At 42.2% G+C, this 14,265-nt stretch overlaps 1 pseudogene; it reads left to right on the top strand.

Moving 5' to 3' along the window:
• LOC119280194 overlaps positions 1-5,499 on the top strand; it is a 9,740-nt pseudogene extending 4,241 nt beyond the window's left edge.
• Positions 5,500-14,265: the final 8,766 nt, after the last annotated feature.

Genomic DNA, 14,265 nt, shown 5'->3' with positions numbered 1-14,265 from the left:
ATATATATATATATATATATATATATATATATATATATATATATAGGTAAAGATAGAAGGACGAGTAGTTCTACTTGTATGAACTGATGGATTATGGATGGGCTTAGGCCCATACAACCCATTAACGGTGGCGCAAAGGACGCTCGCTGAGCCATGGCACGTCGATCGATGATTTACCAACGAAGGCATGCGCACGTCTTCGTCTCCGCCTCCCCCGCACGCCGCCTCCTCGTCTTCCTCAGTGTCGCTAGTCGCAGCCGCCACCTCCTCTTCCCCCTCTCTCTGCTTCCTTGTCCACCCCCTCGCTCAAGGAGGCGCATACGAGCGGCGGCGGCGGCGGATCTGCGGGAAACATAGGAAGGCAGGAAGTGGGACGGAGCGGATTGGCGGCGGGAAGTTCCGGGAGGAGCACGAGGTAGAGCTGATTCGTTCGACGGCACGTCGTGGCAGGTGGCAGGACGACTCGCCTCCTTGCCATCATCGTAGCCGTCGATTCCCCCGATTTTGAGGTATGACATCCTCTCCCGTCCCACCTCCAATTGAATATTTAATTAATCATTGGTGAATCCAGTGTGTTTCGCACCATCTATTTATTCTTTGTAAGAGTTATTGATCTATTCATAATTTCTTATATGCCATCTGTCGAGAATTATGACCTAAAACATTACCTCGAGTTTTTCTTACGATAACACTTTGGTATTGTCGGCGTCGTGCTGTAGGATGGTCTGGGCGGTCCGGAGCACGCTGTTGCTGCTCCTGCAGCAGAACGACAGCCACATCGTCGCGTCCGGGGACAGCTCTTTGTCCACTTGCACGGCCCCTCAGCATCGCCTTTAAGTTCGCCGAGATGGACTACGTTGCCAAAGGCAAGCGGCCGCTCCTCTGCCCCCCTCTCCTCCCCGCTATTTGAATTTCTGGTGATTTCCGGGACATTGGTTAGCCGCTTAAAGCTGAGAGAGGTTGAGGCGAAATAATCTCAAATTCTTAGCCAAATTCAGCTAGCAAGTTATGTTTAAGTTCGTTTTGAATTACACCCAGATAGCCGTGGATCCATGTGGTAAGTTAATTGTAATAATACACTTTAGTTTGAGGCTAGAAAGTTTGGGTGAAATGATTCCAATCAAATTCTCAACTGAATGAAGCAGCAATTATGGGGTGCTTCACCAGGATCGGACTGTCTAATTCTGCTACTTTCTGCTATGCTTGTTGTGGTGTATGCTTCATATGTAGAAAGTAATATCCACTTCTGCACTTGTGTTAGTACTACTGCTTTAAATCGTGGTAATCCCCTGGACTTGTTTAAGGCCAGGAGGTTCGGCCTAGATGGTCTAAAACTCTAAATTAATTTTCAACTTGATCAAACCAGGAATTATTGTGTGCACATAAGGATTAGAGTGTCTTTTTCTGATATTTTGATATGCTTGTTCTGATGTACTCTTAAGGTGTTGGAAGTTCCAATCTACTTCTGCACTTATTTTAGTACTACTACTTAGCAAACCAAGTGTGCAGCCATTTCGGATTATAGATGTTATTGTGTTACAGAGACCTCACATACTCATGCCTGCTTGATGACTGACTTGGTGCCATCTAGGCTTTGTTTGGTGGTCTTGTCTGATTACTTCGTCTTACGTGGTTGTAGGTTAATGATTTACTGGAGATATCCAAGACGATTTCAACATTACCCTCCATGGTTGAGCATCACATTCAGAAAGGCAGTGTCAGGCAGCCAGGGAGCCATACATGGAACCTACTGAGGGTTAAGCATGGTTTTGATATAGTGAAAGTTCTGTTTGAGTAGATATTGGTCACAGAGTAAGTTCATGTTGCAAATGGGATAGTGAAGTCACTTATACCATGTTGTGATAAAAGAAAACTTATGTTATGTTGTCGACCCTTTGGTTTGCTACTCTTAGATGCCTGTTGAGTAAATGTTATCTGAATCCTCACATTCTCTTTTGTTTCAGAGGCAACTCCATGAAGGACGCAGCGTCCAAGGCTTATGCTCAGGTGTTTGCTCTTCACCATGGCTGGGCCATAAGGAAAGCAGTATGTGCTAGAATGTACGCCCTTCCTTCTAAGTCGCAGATCTTGAAGAAACTGAATGAAGATGGTGAGTATGTCTTCGTCTCCAGAACACTGATTTATCTCTCTTTAGTTTACACATGTTATTACATTGAACTTCCATGCCAAGAAAGCAACTCATAAAATTAGCTGACATGATCAGATCACATTGCTTTTTGGTTGCCTTAGAAAGCATTGAAACTTCTAGGCGCTCTACCTCCAAAAACTTTACTCGAAGCCTACCACTACAACACGGTAGATAATAGGAGGCGCTCAAAAATGCCTTCGGAAGCTTTGAAAACGCCTCCAAAAGCCTGTCGAGGCATTCCTAAAAAACGCTAAGGACTGTCGCGACGGGATAGACATACGCCGACACTCCTAGAGATTGCCACGGCCGCTCCATTTTGAGGCGTTTTTATAAAGTGCCTCCAATTCCCGTCAGACTCTCTGACGGGCCATAAAAATAGAGGCGTGCTTCCCCTGAAGCCGATCTCATCTTATCTAAAGATTATTATATGCCCAACCAAGATCAAATTCTTTCGACCCCTTGCCCTAGGCATGTCAAATAAATTGGATCACAGCGCACTCTACAAGTCTACTTCTCATCATGAGACCTCTGTCTACTTCTGTACTCTAGATCTTAGAAGATATGAGACGGTTCTCCTTTTAAACAGGCAAACTTTCATCTCCGTAAGCAGTATGGGATTAAATAAACCCTTCTACTTTGTTTTCTGTCAGGAAGTACTATATTTTTATACGCTGGTAGCTAACCGCCGTACACGGCAAGATTTCAGCCGATGATCCATGTCCCTACGCGCGTGCTGTCGGTTTTCTTCCACGCGCTGCTGCTGTTACCTGAAAAGGTCAGCCTAAAACTGATGATCAGCGTGCCACCAATTTCGAGGCCATCTTTTGTCGGGAAGATCGATCAGTTTGGAGGCAATTTGGATGAGCGCCTCAAATCCCCATCTTCTCTGTACACACCTCATCAAAACTGAACCAAGAGTCATGGTTAGATGGTGTGTGTGAACATGGTTTAAACTGTGATATTTCTTGGTGAGAGCAAACTAAGCCTTTTCATTTCTTTATTAACTAAAATATTGATCGACGAAGCTGATGCCTCTGCTTACTTGTGGTTAGTGGTTACCAAAATTAATAATGATCTCTGAAGACGAGTATTGGATTAAAGAAAACATAGAGTTATAATCAGCCAAATTTAAATTTGATTGTTTGTAGGCGTATTCTAAAACTGGTATAACAATGTTAAATGTGGGATTGTAATTTCTTTTTATGCATGCAGGATTGATTTTTCTTTCAGAGCTTATTATCATTCGATCTTAGCTAATTGCTCCTTCTATTAGCTTTCTGTGGATGTATATTTTGTTCATTTGTGAAGAAGACTCCGTGAGATTTCATACCTGGGATCAACTCCGTTGACATATAGTACTTCTAGGTTACCATCAGTTAGACATTTAGTGATGGTGTAAGTTGTTGTATTGCTTGTACAACTGTCATGGTTCAGATTTGGACATTTTCAATTGGTTGAAAAGATCATGTTATTGAATTAAGTGACAACACGTTAACAAATACGTCAGCTTGATTAGTGCGCCCAATCCCGCATCAAGAGGTGCTACCAGGTGGTGCCCTAACCACTAGTATAAAACAATAATCTCTGGTTATTCTCTAAGCCCCATGAATGTGCATGCCAAGTGGTGAGAAGTTAGGTGAGAAGTTTAGTACCATACTGCTAGAGTAAGAAGAGTGAGACCTCTTTATAACGGTTGTTCTACCACTTGCTATTGGAGCTTGGGAATAGGAGCTTTATACGCGCGCTCCTCCTCCGCCGCCTGCCTCACCTCACCTTGTCACGACGTGATGTGCGCGCGGCTGCTTCCTCTACTTCCCCTGCATCAACACCATGGTCGAAGACGCCGCTGCCAAGAAGAAGGCCACAGACGATGCCAAGGCTGCTGCTGCCGCCACCTCGTTTGCCTGGCCAACCGGAGGGTATGATATGTGCATCCCTCGTTTACTCATACATGTGCTAGCTACATATATGCTGTTCATAGATGTTTCAGTTCTATGTACTGTACGTGCTCACATGCTTAGGCATCGGTATGGGATGCATACCGTATTTGCCATGTTTATTGCTTACTCGTGGATTAGATTAGTCAGAAAAGTGCTAATATTTCCAACAATCCAAAAACCTTATTTTAGGCACTTTTCGACTCATGGCTTTGCTGTTACTTTGAAACCGGAAAAGTTTACCAGGATGCATTTTAAGCGTTGGCAGACTAGGACCACTTTGTGGCTCACCGCGTTGAACGTGTTCTTGGTTGGAGGTGTGTCTCCCACGCTAACGTTTGCTCCTAAACAGGAGAATGCGTTTAGGAAGGCAACCACCAGCTTTATCGGAGTCGTTCTTACTATGATCGGAGACAAGCTGGTTGACGCATATCTCCATATGCGCGTTACCCAGAATTTGAGGGATGTGCTCGAAGCTAAATTCAGCGCAACAGATGCTGGAAGCGAGTTGTATGCTATGGAACAGTTCCATGATTACAAAATGGTTGATAATTGTTCTGTATTGGACCAGGCCCATGAGATACAATGCATAGCTAAGGAGTTGGAGCTCCTGAAGTGTGAGTTACCAGACAAGTTTGTCAAGGGTTGCATTATTGCAAAACTCCCTCCTGGAAGTAGTAACTTTGCTACCTCTCTCAAGCACTTGAAAATGTGAATTCTTTGTTCAGGATGTCATCGATCATCTAACTGTTGAGCAGAACTCGAGAGCAAATGAGTCACACATGAAAGGGGCAGAGGGTTCTTCTAGTGCCAATATGGTGCAGAAGAATTCTCACAAGTTCAAGGGAAAGAATTTTGTCCATTAGAATACTACCTTTAAGAAGAAGGGTAAAAAGAAAGACAAAAAGAGAGATGGCTGCTTTACTTGTGGTTCAGAGGAACACTGGGCAAACAAGTGCCCAAACAAGTACAAGAAGCCAGGTCAGGACTCCAAGACTGCCAACGTCACTCTAAGCGACAATGATGTGGCATCTGGGTATGGTAATCTGTTTACCGTACTTTCAGTTTGTTAGTCCACCGATTGGTGTTGACACTGGAGATATTCATGTGTGTGCTGATGTGTATTTGTTTTCTTCTTACCAGGTCACACGACATTGTTCCATCCTGATGGGGAATAACTTGCTTGCTTCTGTTCATGGTGTTGGCATGGTAGATCTAAACTTTACTTCGGGAAAGATCATACAACTGAAGAGCGTGCAACATGTCCCCGCCATCAAGAAGAATCTCTTTAGTGGCTCCCTTCTATGTCAAGAAGGGTTTAAGTTAGTACTTGAGTCCAACAAAGTAGTCGTATCTTGGTATGGAATATTTGTTGGAAAAGGATATGATTGTGGTGGTTTGTTCCACCTTTCCCTGGGGGATTTCTATAATAAAATCGTGAACCAAATTCATTCTAATGTGTACGAATATGAAATTTGGCATTCACGACTTTGTCACATAAATTTCGGTTGTATGACGTGGCTGGCTAAGATGGATTTAATCTCGAGTTTCACTTTAGCCAAAAGCACTAAGTGCCATACGTGTGTGCAAGCAAAGCAACCTTGTAAGCCTCATAAGCCTGCGAAGGAGAGACACCTGGCTCCATTAGAGCTCATACATTCAGATCTCTATGAGATAATGGTGTGTTGACTAAAGGTGAGAATAAATAAATCATAACTTTGATTGATGATTCCACTAGATTCTGCTATGTGTATTAGTTAAATACAAAGGATGAGGCTCTACACTACTTTAAAATCTATAAGGCTGAAGTTGAGAACCAACTTGAGAAGAAATTAAAACGAGTCTGATCTGATCGTGGTGGAGAGTACTTTTCTCCACCAACGAAAGTTGTGGCTAGCACTTTTTTCCACTAGTGTTGCTAATATTCTTATAAAGCTTTGGATAAAGCTGACCCAGAGTGACAAAAGACATATGTCCCAGCCTGCGATGAAGAAGAAATTCCTCCAGTGGAGAGTGAGACAACACAACAGCAATAGTAGGTGACATGTTATCATCTAAGTAATATAGGCCATCACGTGTGCTCCCTATCCCAAGCCTTATTCCAATCCCAAGTTCCTAAAATAAGCACCTTGATAGGAAGAAGATAGCAACACAATTAAGCTCTTCTGTAATGCAACTAATGAATAGTAGATTAATTAGGAACAAGGGAACATGCAGAACAGACGAAAGATACATATTAGATCCACACTTGACTGTTCCTGGCCCCAAAAAAGTTTGGGAGGAGCCATCAGCCAATTTCACACCTTGCCCCTTTAAATTAGGAGCATAATCAATAAAATTTCTATAAGAGCCAGCCATATGTCTAGAAGACCCAGAGTCGATTAACCATGGTATATCAGTAACTTCATAATTCATAGTGCAAGAATTTTTACCCTAAAGTTGGCATGCAGCCCTTTTGTGTTCAAACTTAGAATTAAATTCATTTAGAATATCCCTAACACGCCTCCTCTCGGTCCATTTATTGTATTTTTTAATACACTCGCCACACTCCATCTCAACTGGATCATACTAATAAAAATCGCTCCAAAGTCGTTTCATCTTAGAAACATAGTCAACAATTGTCTACTCGCCATGACTCAGGTCCTGCAACTCCTTCTGAATCTTACAAGCAAGCATTTCATTTCCTACTCCTGAGAATGTCCATTTCAATAATCTCTAGATTTTACAATCTTCTTCAAGCCTTTCAATTTTCTTAGCGAAGAAACTTTTTTCTTTTGGATGAATGCAGGAATCCTGCCATTTCAGAAAACAATTATTTTTTGAAGTGTGTCTGTGCGGCAAATGTTTGGTTACCGGGCGATAAATCCTATGCGGCACAAATCATCGCGATGCCCTATGAGCTGTGTGCTCTGTATGGCCGGCGCTAGCTAGACCCAAGTGTGAGCTGGAGTCCCACTTAGTATGTTGCCAGGCTAGCGAGATTTGGGCATGTGTGCGTTATTGCAATTATTAATATGTGTTTCTAGTGCACAATGCATCTCCAGCCGTGTTGGTATGGACCATAGCATCGCCGTGAAATTGATGATGAATGTGATGTATAGGGGTCGGTCGGGCAAAAACTGTCCGGCTATTTGAACCTGCCTACGTTCGAACCAGGCTACGTCTGGACCATGCATGCATGCATCTCCATGAAAGGGGTCGGTACGTCTGGACCATGCATGCATCGCCATGAAAGGGGTCGCGAGAGTGGCACCTGACACCAGCTAAAGGCATGCATGGCCACTAATGCATTCGAGAAGGAGTGGGAGACAAATATTCTTGCAAACAAAGCATGCAGGGAAAAGAGACGGTAATAGAGAGGGGCCACCCAAGATTATGATAGCTTGGACCACGGGTTGGAAAGATGGTGACAGCTCCGTCGTTCCTTGGTGCAGCCAAAATGTGTGGGCGATGCCCTCAGAATACCCATAGTGAGATGTAAATTAGACTATGCTAGTGTATGTTATCATCTCGATATTGGATAGTAGCATATGTTTTCGTCGTATGTATGATGTTATTCATAGTGTGAATAACTAGCTATATTACTCGAATGATCTTTTATCTTTATTAAATCATTGTCACGTAAATAAATTTGTTGAGTTGAGTCTTAAGTTACTCCTGTGGGCAGTCTCAGCCATCAGCGGGCGTGCATCGCGTGGGTGCGAACGACCGCCAGGTAGCGCCACAACGGCGTGGATCCAAGCTGATAGTACAACGCCAGGTTGTCGGGATTTCAGCCAGCCAAGCCAAGCCAAGCCGTGTGGAACAGGCAGAGCCTACCGTACGAACCAATCCCAGCTCCCAACTCCGTGTGGTAGCTGTCGCATTGAAGGAGCAAAAACCAATCCCAACTCCACATGCACGAGCAAGCCATTACAAATGCATCACCCAGGACCAGTCTTGTTGGTAAAATGTCCATGTCATCAACCAACAAGCTATCATACAACTACTCCAATAGATTGTATGTAAACTATTCAATAGATGGAAAGAAAATAATTGTGATTGCTCTCTATTTCACATTGGAGTTTGTACAAAGGTTATTGGTTAATCTACATACAACTTTGCTCTCTCTTCACATTTATTACATGGCACATCATCACTATGTCCTAGATGGCAAATTAACCAACACCTATCTTACGACTGTTGGAGATGCCCTTACAAGTTACAACAATAGCCCACAACGTCCCTTGTAGCTCCTTCTCACCGGTAGAAAATAGGGCTTTGGTACGTCAAAAAAATAGGACTTTGGTTGAGGCCTGGGTAAGGGCATTAATTCTGGTTCACTGACAAACCGAGACCAACTGGGGTATCAGTCCCGGTTCATAAGGCCAGGGCACCGGCCGGGCCTCGGGGGCCATTGGTCCCGGTTCGTCTGACCCCTTTGGTCCCGATTCCAGACACGAAACGGAACCAATGGGTCTCGCTTCTGGCCCACCACCATTAGTCCCAGTTAGTGGCTTGAACCGGGACAAAAAGAGAGAGGCCTATATATTACCCCCGCCCCTGCCCGCTAACAGAGCCCCTACTCTGTTTTTTTGGCCAGCCGTGGGAGAGCTTTGTGGTGCTCTAGATCACCTCCTATGCACATGAGTTGTTCGATGAAACGCCCGATCCACACTTAAGCTTTCTCCTCTCCAAACTCCTTGTCCAAACTCCATTTTCCTCAAGATTTGTCTAGGTTTGATGGTCCGTCCTGTCCCATCCCCGTCCTCAACGCCATCAATCGCTCGCGCCGATCTCGTTGCCGGCACCACCATGGTGAGCTTCTTGTTCTTATCTTCTTTCTGAAAGAAAAAAATTCTTATTTGTATGATTTAGATAGGTACTAGTATAATTTTCTTACTTTTATTATTGTTTGTTATTATATAGTGCGATGGTTTTGGTGTCCGCCTCCGTCGGCCCTCGTCCTGTCTATGGTTCGGATGTGGTATATATTGTCTTTTATAACAATTTGTTTTATTTAGTGTTTATGACAATTATGCCGACCAACGTGACATAGATGTTTTTATCTAGGAGGTATGTGAACCGAAAATTCGAATCGACACTATTGTCGAGAGACTAAATTTAGTTGAAAAAGAAAACAATTACTTGAAGAAAAAATTGAAAAGAATTGAGGAGGAGGAGATGAAATTGGAGTTGCATGTTGCAGATGTCGTCGATGATCACAAGATCAAGATGGATGCAATGCGCTTGAATATTAGAAAGATTAGAAAATATGACATTCATAATGAGGCTTGGTATCATTATGCCATTGGATCAAATGTTATCTTAGTTGCGATTATGATCGCATTTGTTGTTGCATTGAAATGTTTTACATAGTTTCAATGTATGGTTTAATTAGATGCTCTAGGGAGCTATATGTTGTTCAATCAGAACTATGTATGAACTTTATGTATTTATTTTTTCAGTAATAACATTTGATCACTACTGTACTTTGGTTTTAATGAGATGATGAACTTCTATTAATTTGGTTACTTCTCTATTCATCATGTTCTGTAATGGTTTTTCACACACTTAATTATATATAATGCACGCATAACCGGCAATGGATTTAGGGTGACAGATGCACCTCTGAGTACATTAAGGGCATGCATAATTTTCTTGAAGTGGCTGAGGCAAACAAGCATAATAGTTTTATGTGTTGTCCATGTCCTATCTGTGAGAATACGAAATATAACTCTAACCAGAAAACCCTTCAAATCCACCTACTTGAGAAGGGTTTCATGCCACACTATAATGTTTGGACCAAGCACGGAGAAAGAGGGGTTATGATGGAAGACAACAAAGAAGAAGAGGATGATGACAACTATCCGCCCCTTGAATACGGTGATGCTGCAACGGGGGAAGCTGAAGATCAAGAGGAACCAGACGATGTGCCTGATGATGATCTTCGCCGGGTCATTGTTGATGAAAAGAGATAATACCAACGTGAAAAGGAGAAGTTGAAGTTCGATCTCATGTTAGAAGATCACAAAAAAGGGTTGTACCCAAATTGCGAAGATGGCAACACAAAGCTCGGTACCACACTAGAATTGCTGCAATGGAAGGCAGACAATGGTGTATCTGACAACGGATTTGAGAAGCTACTAAAAATATTGAAGAAGAAGCTTCCAAAGGATAACGAATTGCCCGACAGTAAGTACGGAGCAAAGAAGGTTTTATGCCCTCTAGGATTGGAGGTGCAGAAGATACATGCATGCCCTAATGACCGCATCCTCTACCGCGGTGCGTACGAGGATTTGAATACATGCCCGGTATGCGGCGCATTAAGATATAAGATCAAACGAGATGACCCTGGTGATGTTGAGGGCGAGCGCCCCAGGAAGAGGGTTCCTGCCAAGGTGATGTGGTATGCTCCTATAATACCATGGTTGAAACGTCTGTTCAGAAACAAAGAGCATGCCAAGTTGATGCGATGGCACAAAGAGGGCCGTAAGAAATACAGGAAGTTGAGAGCACCCGCTGACGGGTCACAGTGGAGAAAAATCAAGAGAACATGGGTGGACTTTGCAGGTGACGGAAGGAACATATGGTTTGGTTTAAGTGCGGATGGCATTAATCCTTTTGAGGAGCAGAGCTGCAATCATATCACCTGGTCTGTGACTCTATGTATCTATAACCTTCCTCCTTGGTTGTGCATGAAGCGGAAGTTCATTATGATGTCGGTGCTCATCCAAGGCCCTAAGCAACCCGGCAATGACATTGATGTGTATCTAAGGCCATTAGTTGAAGAACTTTTGCAGCTGTGGAATGAAAAAGGTGTATGCGTGTGGGATGAGCACAAACAGTAGGAATTGGACATACATGCGTTGCTGTTTGTAAGCATCAACGATGGGCCTGCTCTCAGCAACCTTTCAGGATAGGCAAACAAGGGATACCACTCATGCATGCACTGTTTAGATGACACCAAAGTATATATTTGGACAAATACATGAAGAATGTGTACCTGGGGCATCGTCAATTTCTTTCGACCAACCATCAATGTCGAAAGAAAGGCAAGCATTTCAAAGACAAGGCAGATCACCGGAAGAAGCCCGCCGTCCATACTGGGGATCACATACTTGCTATGTTCAATTATTTACAAGTAATCTTTGGAAAGGTTCCTGACGGACTATCTGTTTTGAATGACGCTGAGGGACGCGCACCCATGTGGAAGAAGAAATCTATATTTTGGGACCTACCCTATTGGAAAGACCTAGAGATCTGCTCTGCAATCGATGTGATGCACGTGACGATGAATCTCTGCGTGAACTTGCTAGGCTTATTGGGCGTGTATGGAAAGACAAAAGATACACTGGAGGCACGGGAGGACCAGCAACGTGTGCACTAAAATGACGGCATTCATCCAAAGCAGTATGAAGGTCTTGCTAGCTACGCTTTTACAAAAGAAGAGAAGGAAATCTTTAAATGCAGGCTCAGTATGAAAGTCATGTCTGGCTTCTCGTCAAATATAAAGGGAATAATAAGTATGGCAGAGAAAAAGTTACAGAACCTAAAGTCTCATGACTGCCACATGATTATGACGCAACTGTTTCCGGTTGCGTTGAGGGGGCTTCTACTGAAAAACGTTCGATTAGCCATTGTGAAGCTATACGCATTCCTCAATGCAATATCTTAGAAGGTGATCGATCCAGAAATCCTACCAAGGTTAAGGAGTGATTTGGCGCAATGTCTTGTTAGTTTTGAGCTTGTGTTCCCACCATCCTTCTTCAATATCATGACGCACATCCTAGTTCATCTAGTGAACAAGATTGCCATTTTGGGCCCTGTATTTCTACACAATATGTTCCCCTTTGAGATGTTCATGGGAGTCTTAAAGAAATATGTTCGTAACCGTGCTAGGCCAGAAGGAAGCATCTCCACGGGCCATCAAATAGAGGAGGTCGTTGGGTTTTGTGTCGACTTCATTCCTAACCTTAAGAAGATTGGTCTCACTCAATCGTGTTACGAGTGAGGACTGACTAGAAAAGGCACGCTAGGAGAGGACTCAATAATATGTAGGGATGGGCACTCTTGGTCTCAGGCACACTACATAGTTCTGCAGAATTCTACCTTGGTGACTCCGTATGTTAATGAACACAAGAATATTCTGCGCTCCAAACACCCGGAGCAGTATGACGACTGGATTACATGTGGACACATCAGGACTTTCGGCAGTTGGTTGCAAACACGTCTCATGGGCGACAACACTATTTCTGATGAGTTGTACTCGTTGGCCAGGGGACCATCTTCGACTGTATTGACTTACAAAGGGACGAGATAAATGGGAATAGATTTTACACGATCACCCAAGATCAAAAGAGCACCAACCAAAATAATGGTGTTTGCCTTGATGCAGCAACCAAGAGGGGAAATGACACATATTATGGTTACATAGTGGACATATGGGAACTTGACTATGGACATGATTTTAAGGTCCCTTTGTTTCAATGCAAATGGGTCAATCTGTCTAGAGGCCGGGTACAGGTAGACCCACAGTACGGAATGACAACAGTGGATCTGAACAATCCTGGGTACATAGATGAACCATTCGTCCTAGCCAATGATGTGGCACAGGTTTTCTATGTGAAGGACATGTCTACTAAACCGAGAAAAAGAAAAGATAAGGAAGTGAATACATCTTATGATAAGCCAAAGCACCACATAGTTCTTTCAGGAAAAAGAGACATCGTGGGAGTAGAGGGCAAGACAGACATGTCTGAAGATTATGAAAAGTTTATGAAATTCCTCCCTTCAAAGTCAAGGCTCACCCAAGCACCATGTTAAACGATGAAGATTATCCATGGTTACGGCGCAATAAGCAAAGGCCACAAGCCAAGAAAAATTCAAGACTTTCTCTCCACCACTATTACGATGATGCCTTTGATCTAGAATATCACTGTAGTTACATGTGAAGAAATGAAATGCCTTTTGTAACACATGATTTTTCGTATGAAACCCTGATACTTCGAAAGAGATTGTCCATTTTGTACATGAAGTCCATCCAGCTTTTGCCATTACTCTCTGAACTTTTTAGCACATGCTATGTGGGTGAAATGATGATACCATGCCAACTTTTTTCAACCTTTTCAGAGTTTATTTGTAGTGCTTTTCAATTTCAGGGTCATTTAGCTAAAAACTCAATAAATGCATGAAAAATACGAAATGAAGTCAAAAAGGGCTGAAAATGGATGATGTGGCTTTGAATGGTGCATTTTGAACAAACACAAAAGTCTGGAGTCCAGATATGTTCAAAAAAATGAAATCCCTTTGTAACAGGTGAGTTTTCGTCTGAAAACCTAATATTTCGAAAGAGATTGTCCACTTTGTACACGAAGTGCATCCATCTTTTACCGTAACCCACTCAACTTTTTAGAACATGCTATATGGGTGAAATGATGATACCATGCCAACTTTCAACCTTTTTAGAGTTCATTTGTAGTGCTTTTCAATTTTAGGGTCATTTAGCTAAAAAAATCAGTAAATGCATCAAAAATACTAAATGAAGTCAATAAGGGTTGGAAATTGATGATGCGGCTTTGAATGGTGCATTTTGAACACACAAAAAGTCTGGAGTTCAAATAAGTTCAAACAAATGAAATCCCCTTGTAACAGATGAGTTTTCGTCCGAAACCCTGTTACTTCGAAAGAGATTGTCCATTTTGTACACAAAGTGCATCCTGTGTTTGCCGTAACCCTCTCAACTTTTTAGAAGATGCTATGTGGGTGAAATGATGATACCATGCCAACTTTCAACCGTTTCAGAGTTCATTTGAAGTGCTTTTCAATTTGAGGGTCATTTAGCTCAAAGAATGAACTAATAGCAAAATGAATGAACTAGAAAACTTTTACGCAACTCTAATAGAAAAATGAATGAACTAAAAATAATCAATTAAAATATTCTATTATGAACAACTAAAAAAAAACTATAATATTCTTCAATAACAAAAAGGATCAACTAAAAAGCTTTTATAAAACTCTAATAGCAATAGGAATCAACTAAAAGGATTTTATAAACCTCTAGTTTTTTGAAACTAAAATTAGATAAAATTTATGCAACTAAAATTATCAAAGTATTTTTTATTCAAAACATTAATACAAAAAGAATTTTCATTAAAAATTGTTAGAAACTTTAATAGCAAACTAAAATAACAAAATTTG

The sequence above is a fragment of the Triticum dicoccoides genome, chromosome 3B (assembly GCF_002162155.2).
Source record: "Triticum dicoccoides isolate Atlit2015 ecotype Zavitan chromosome 3B, WEW_v2.0, whole genome shotgun sequence".
Taxonomy (NCBI): domain Eukaryota; kingdom Viridiplantae; phylum Streptophyta; class Magnoliopsida; order Poales; family Poaceae; genus Triticum; species Triticum dicoccoides.
The sequence above is the reverse complement of the archived record's forward strand: the minus strand, read 5'-3'. Positions and strand labels throughout refer to the sequence as shown.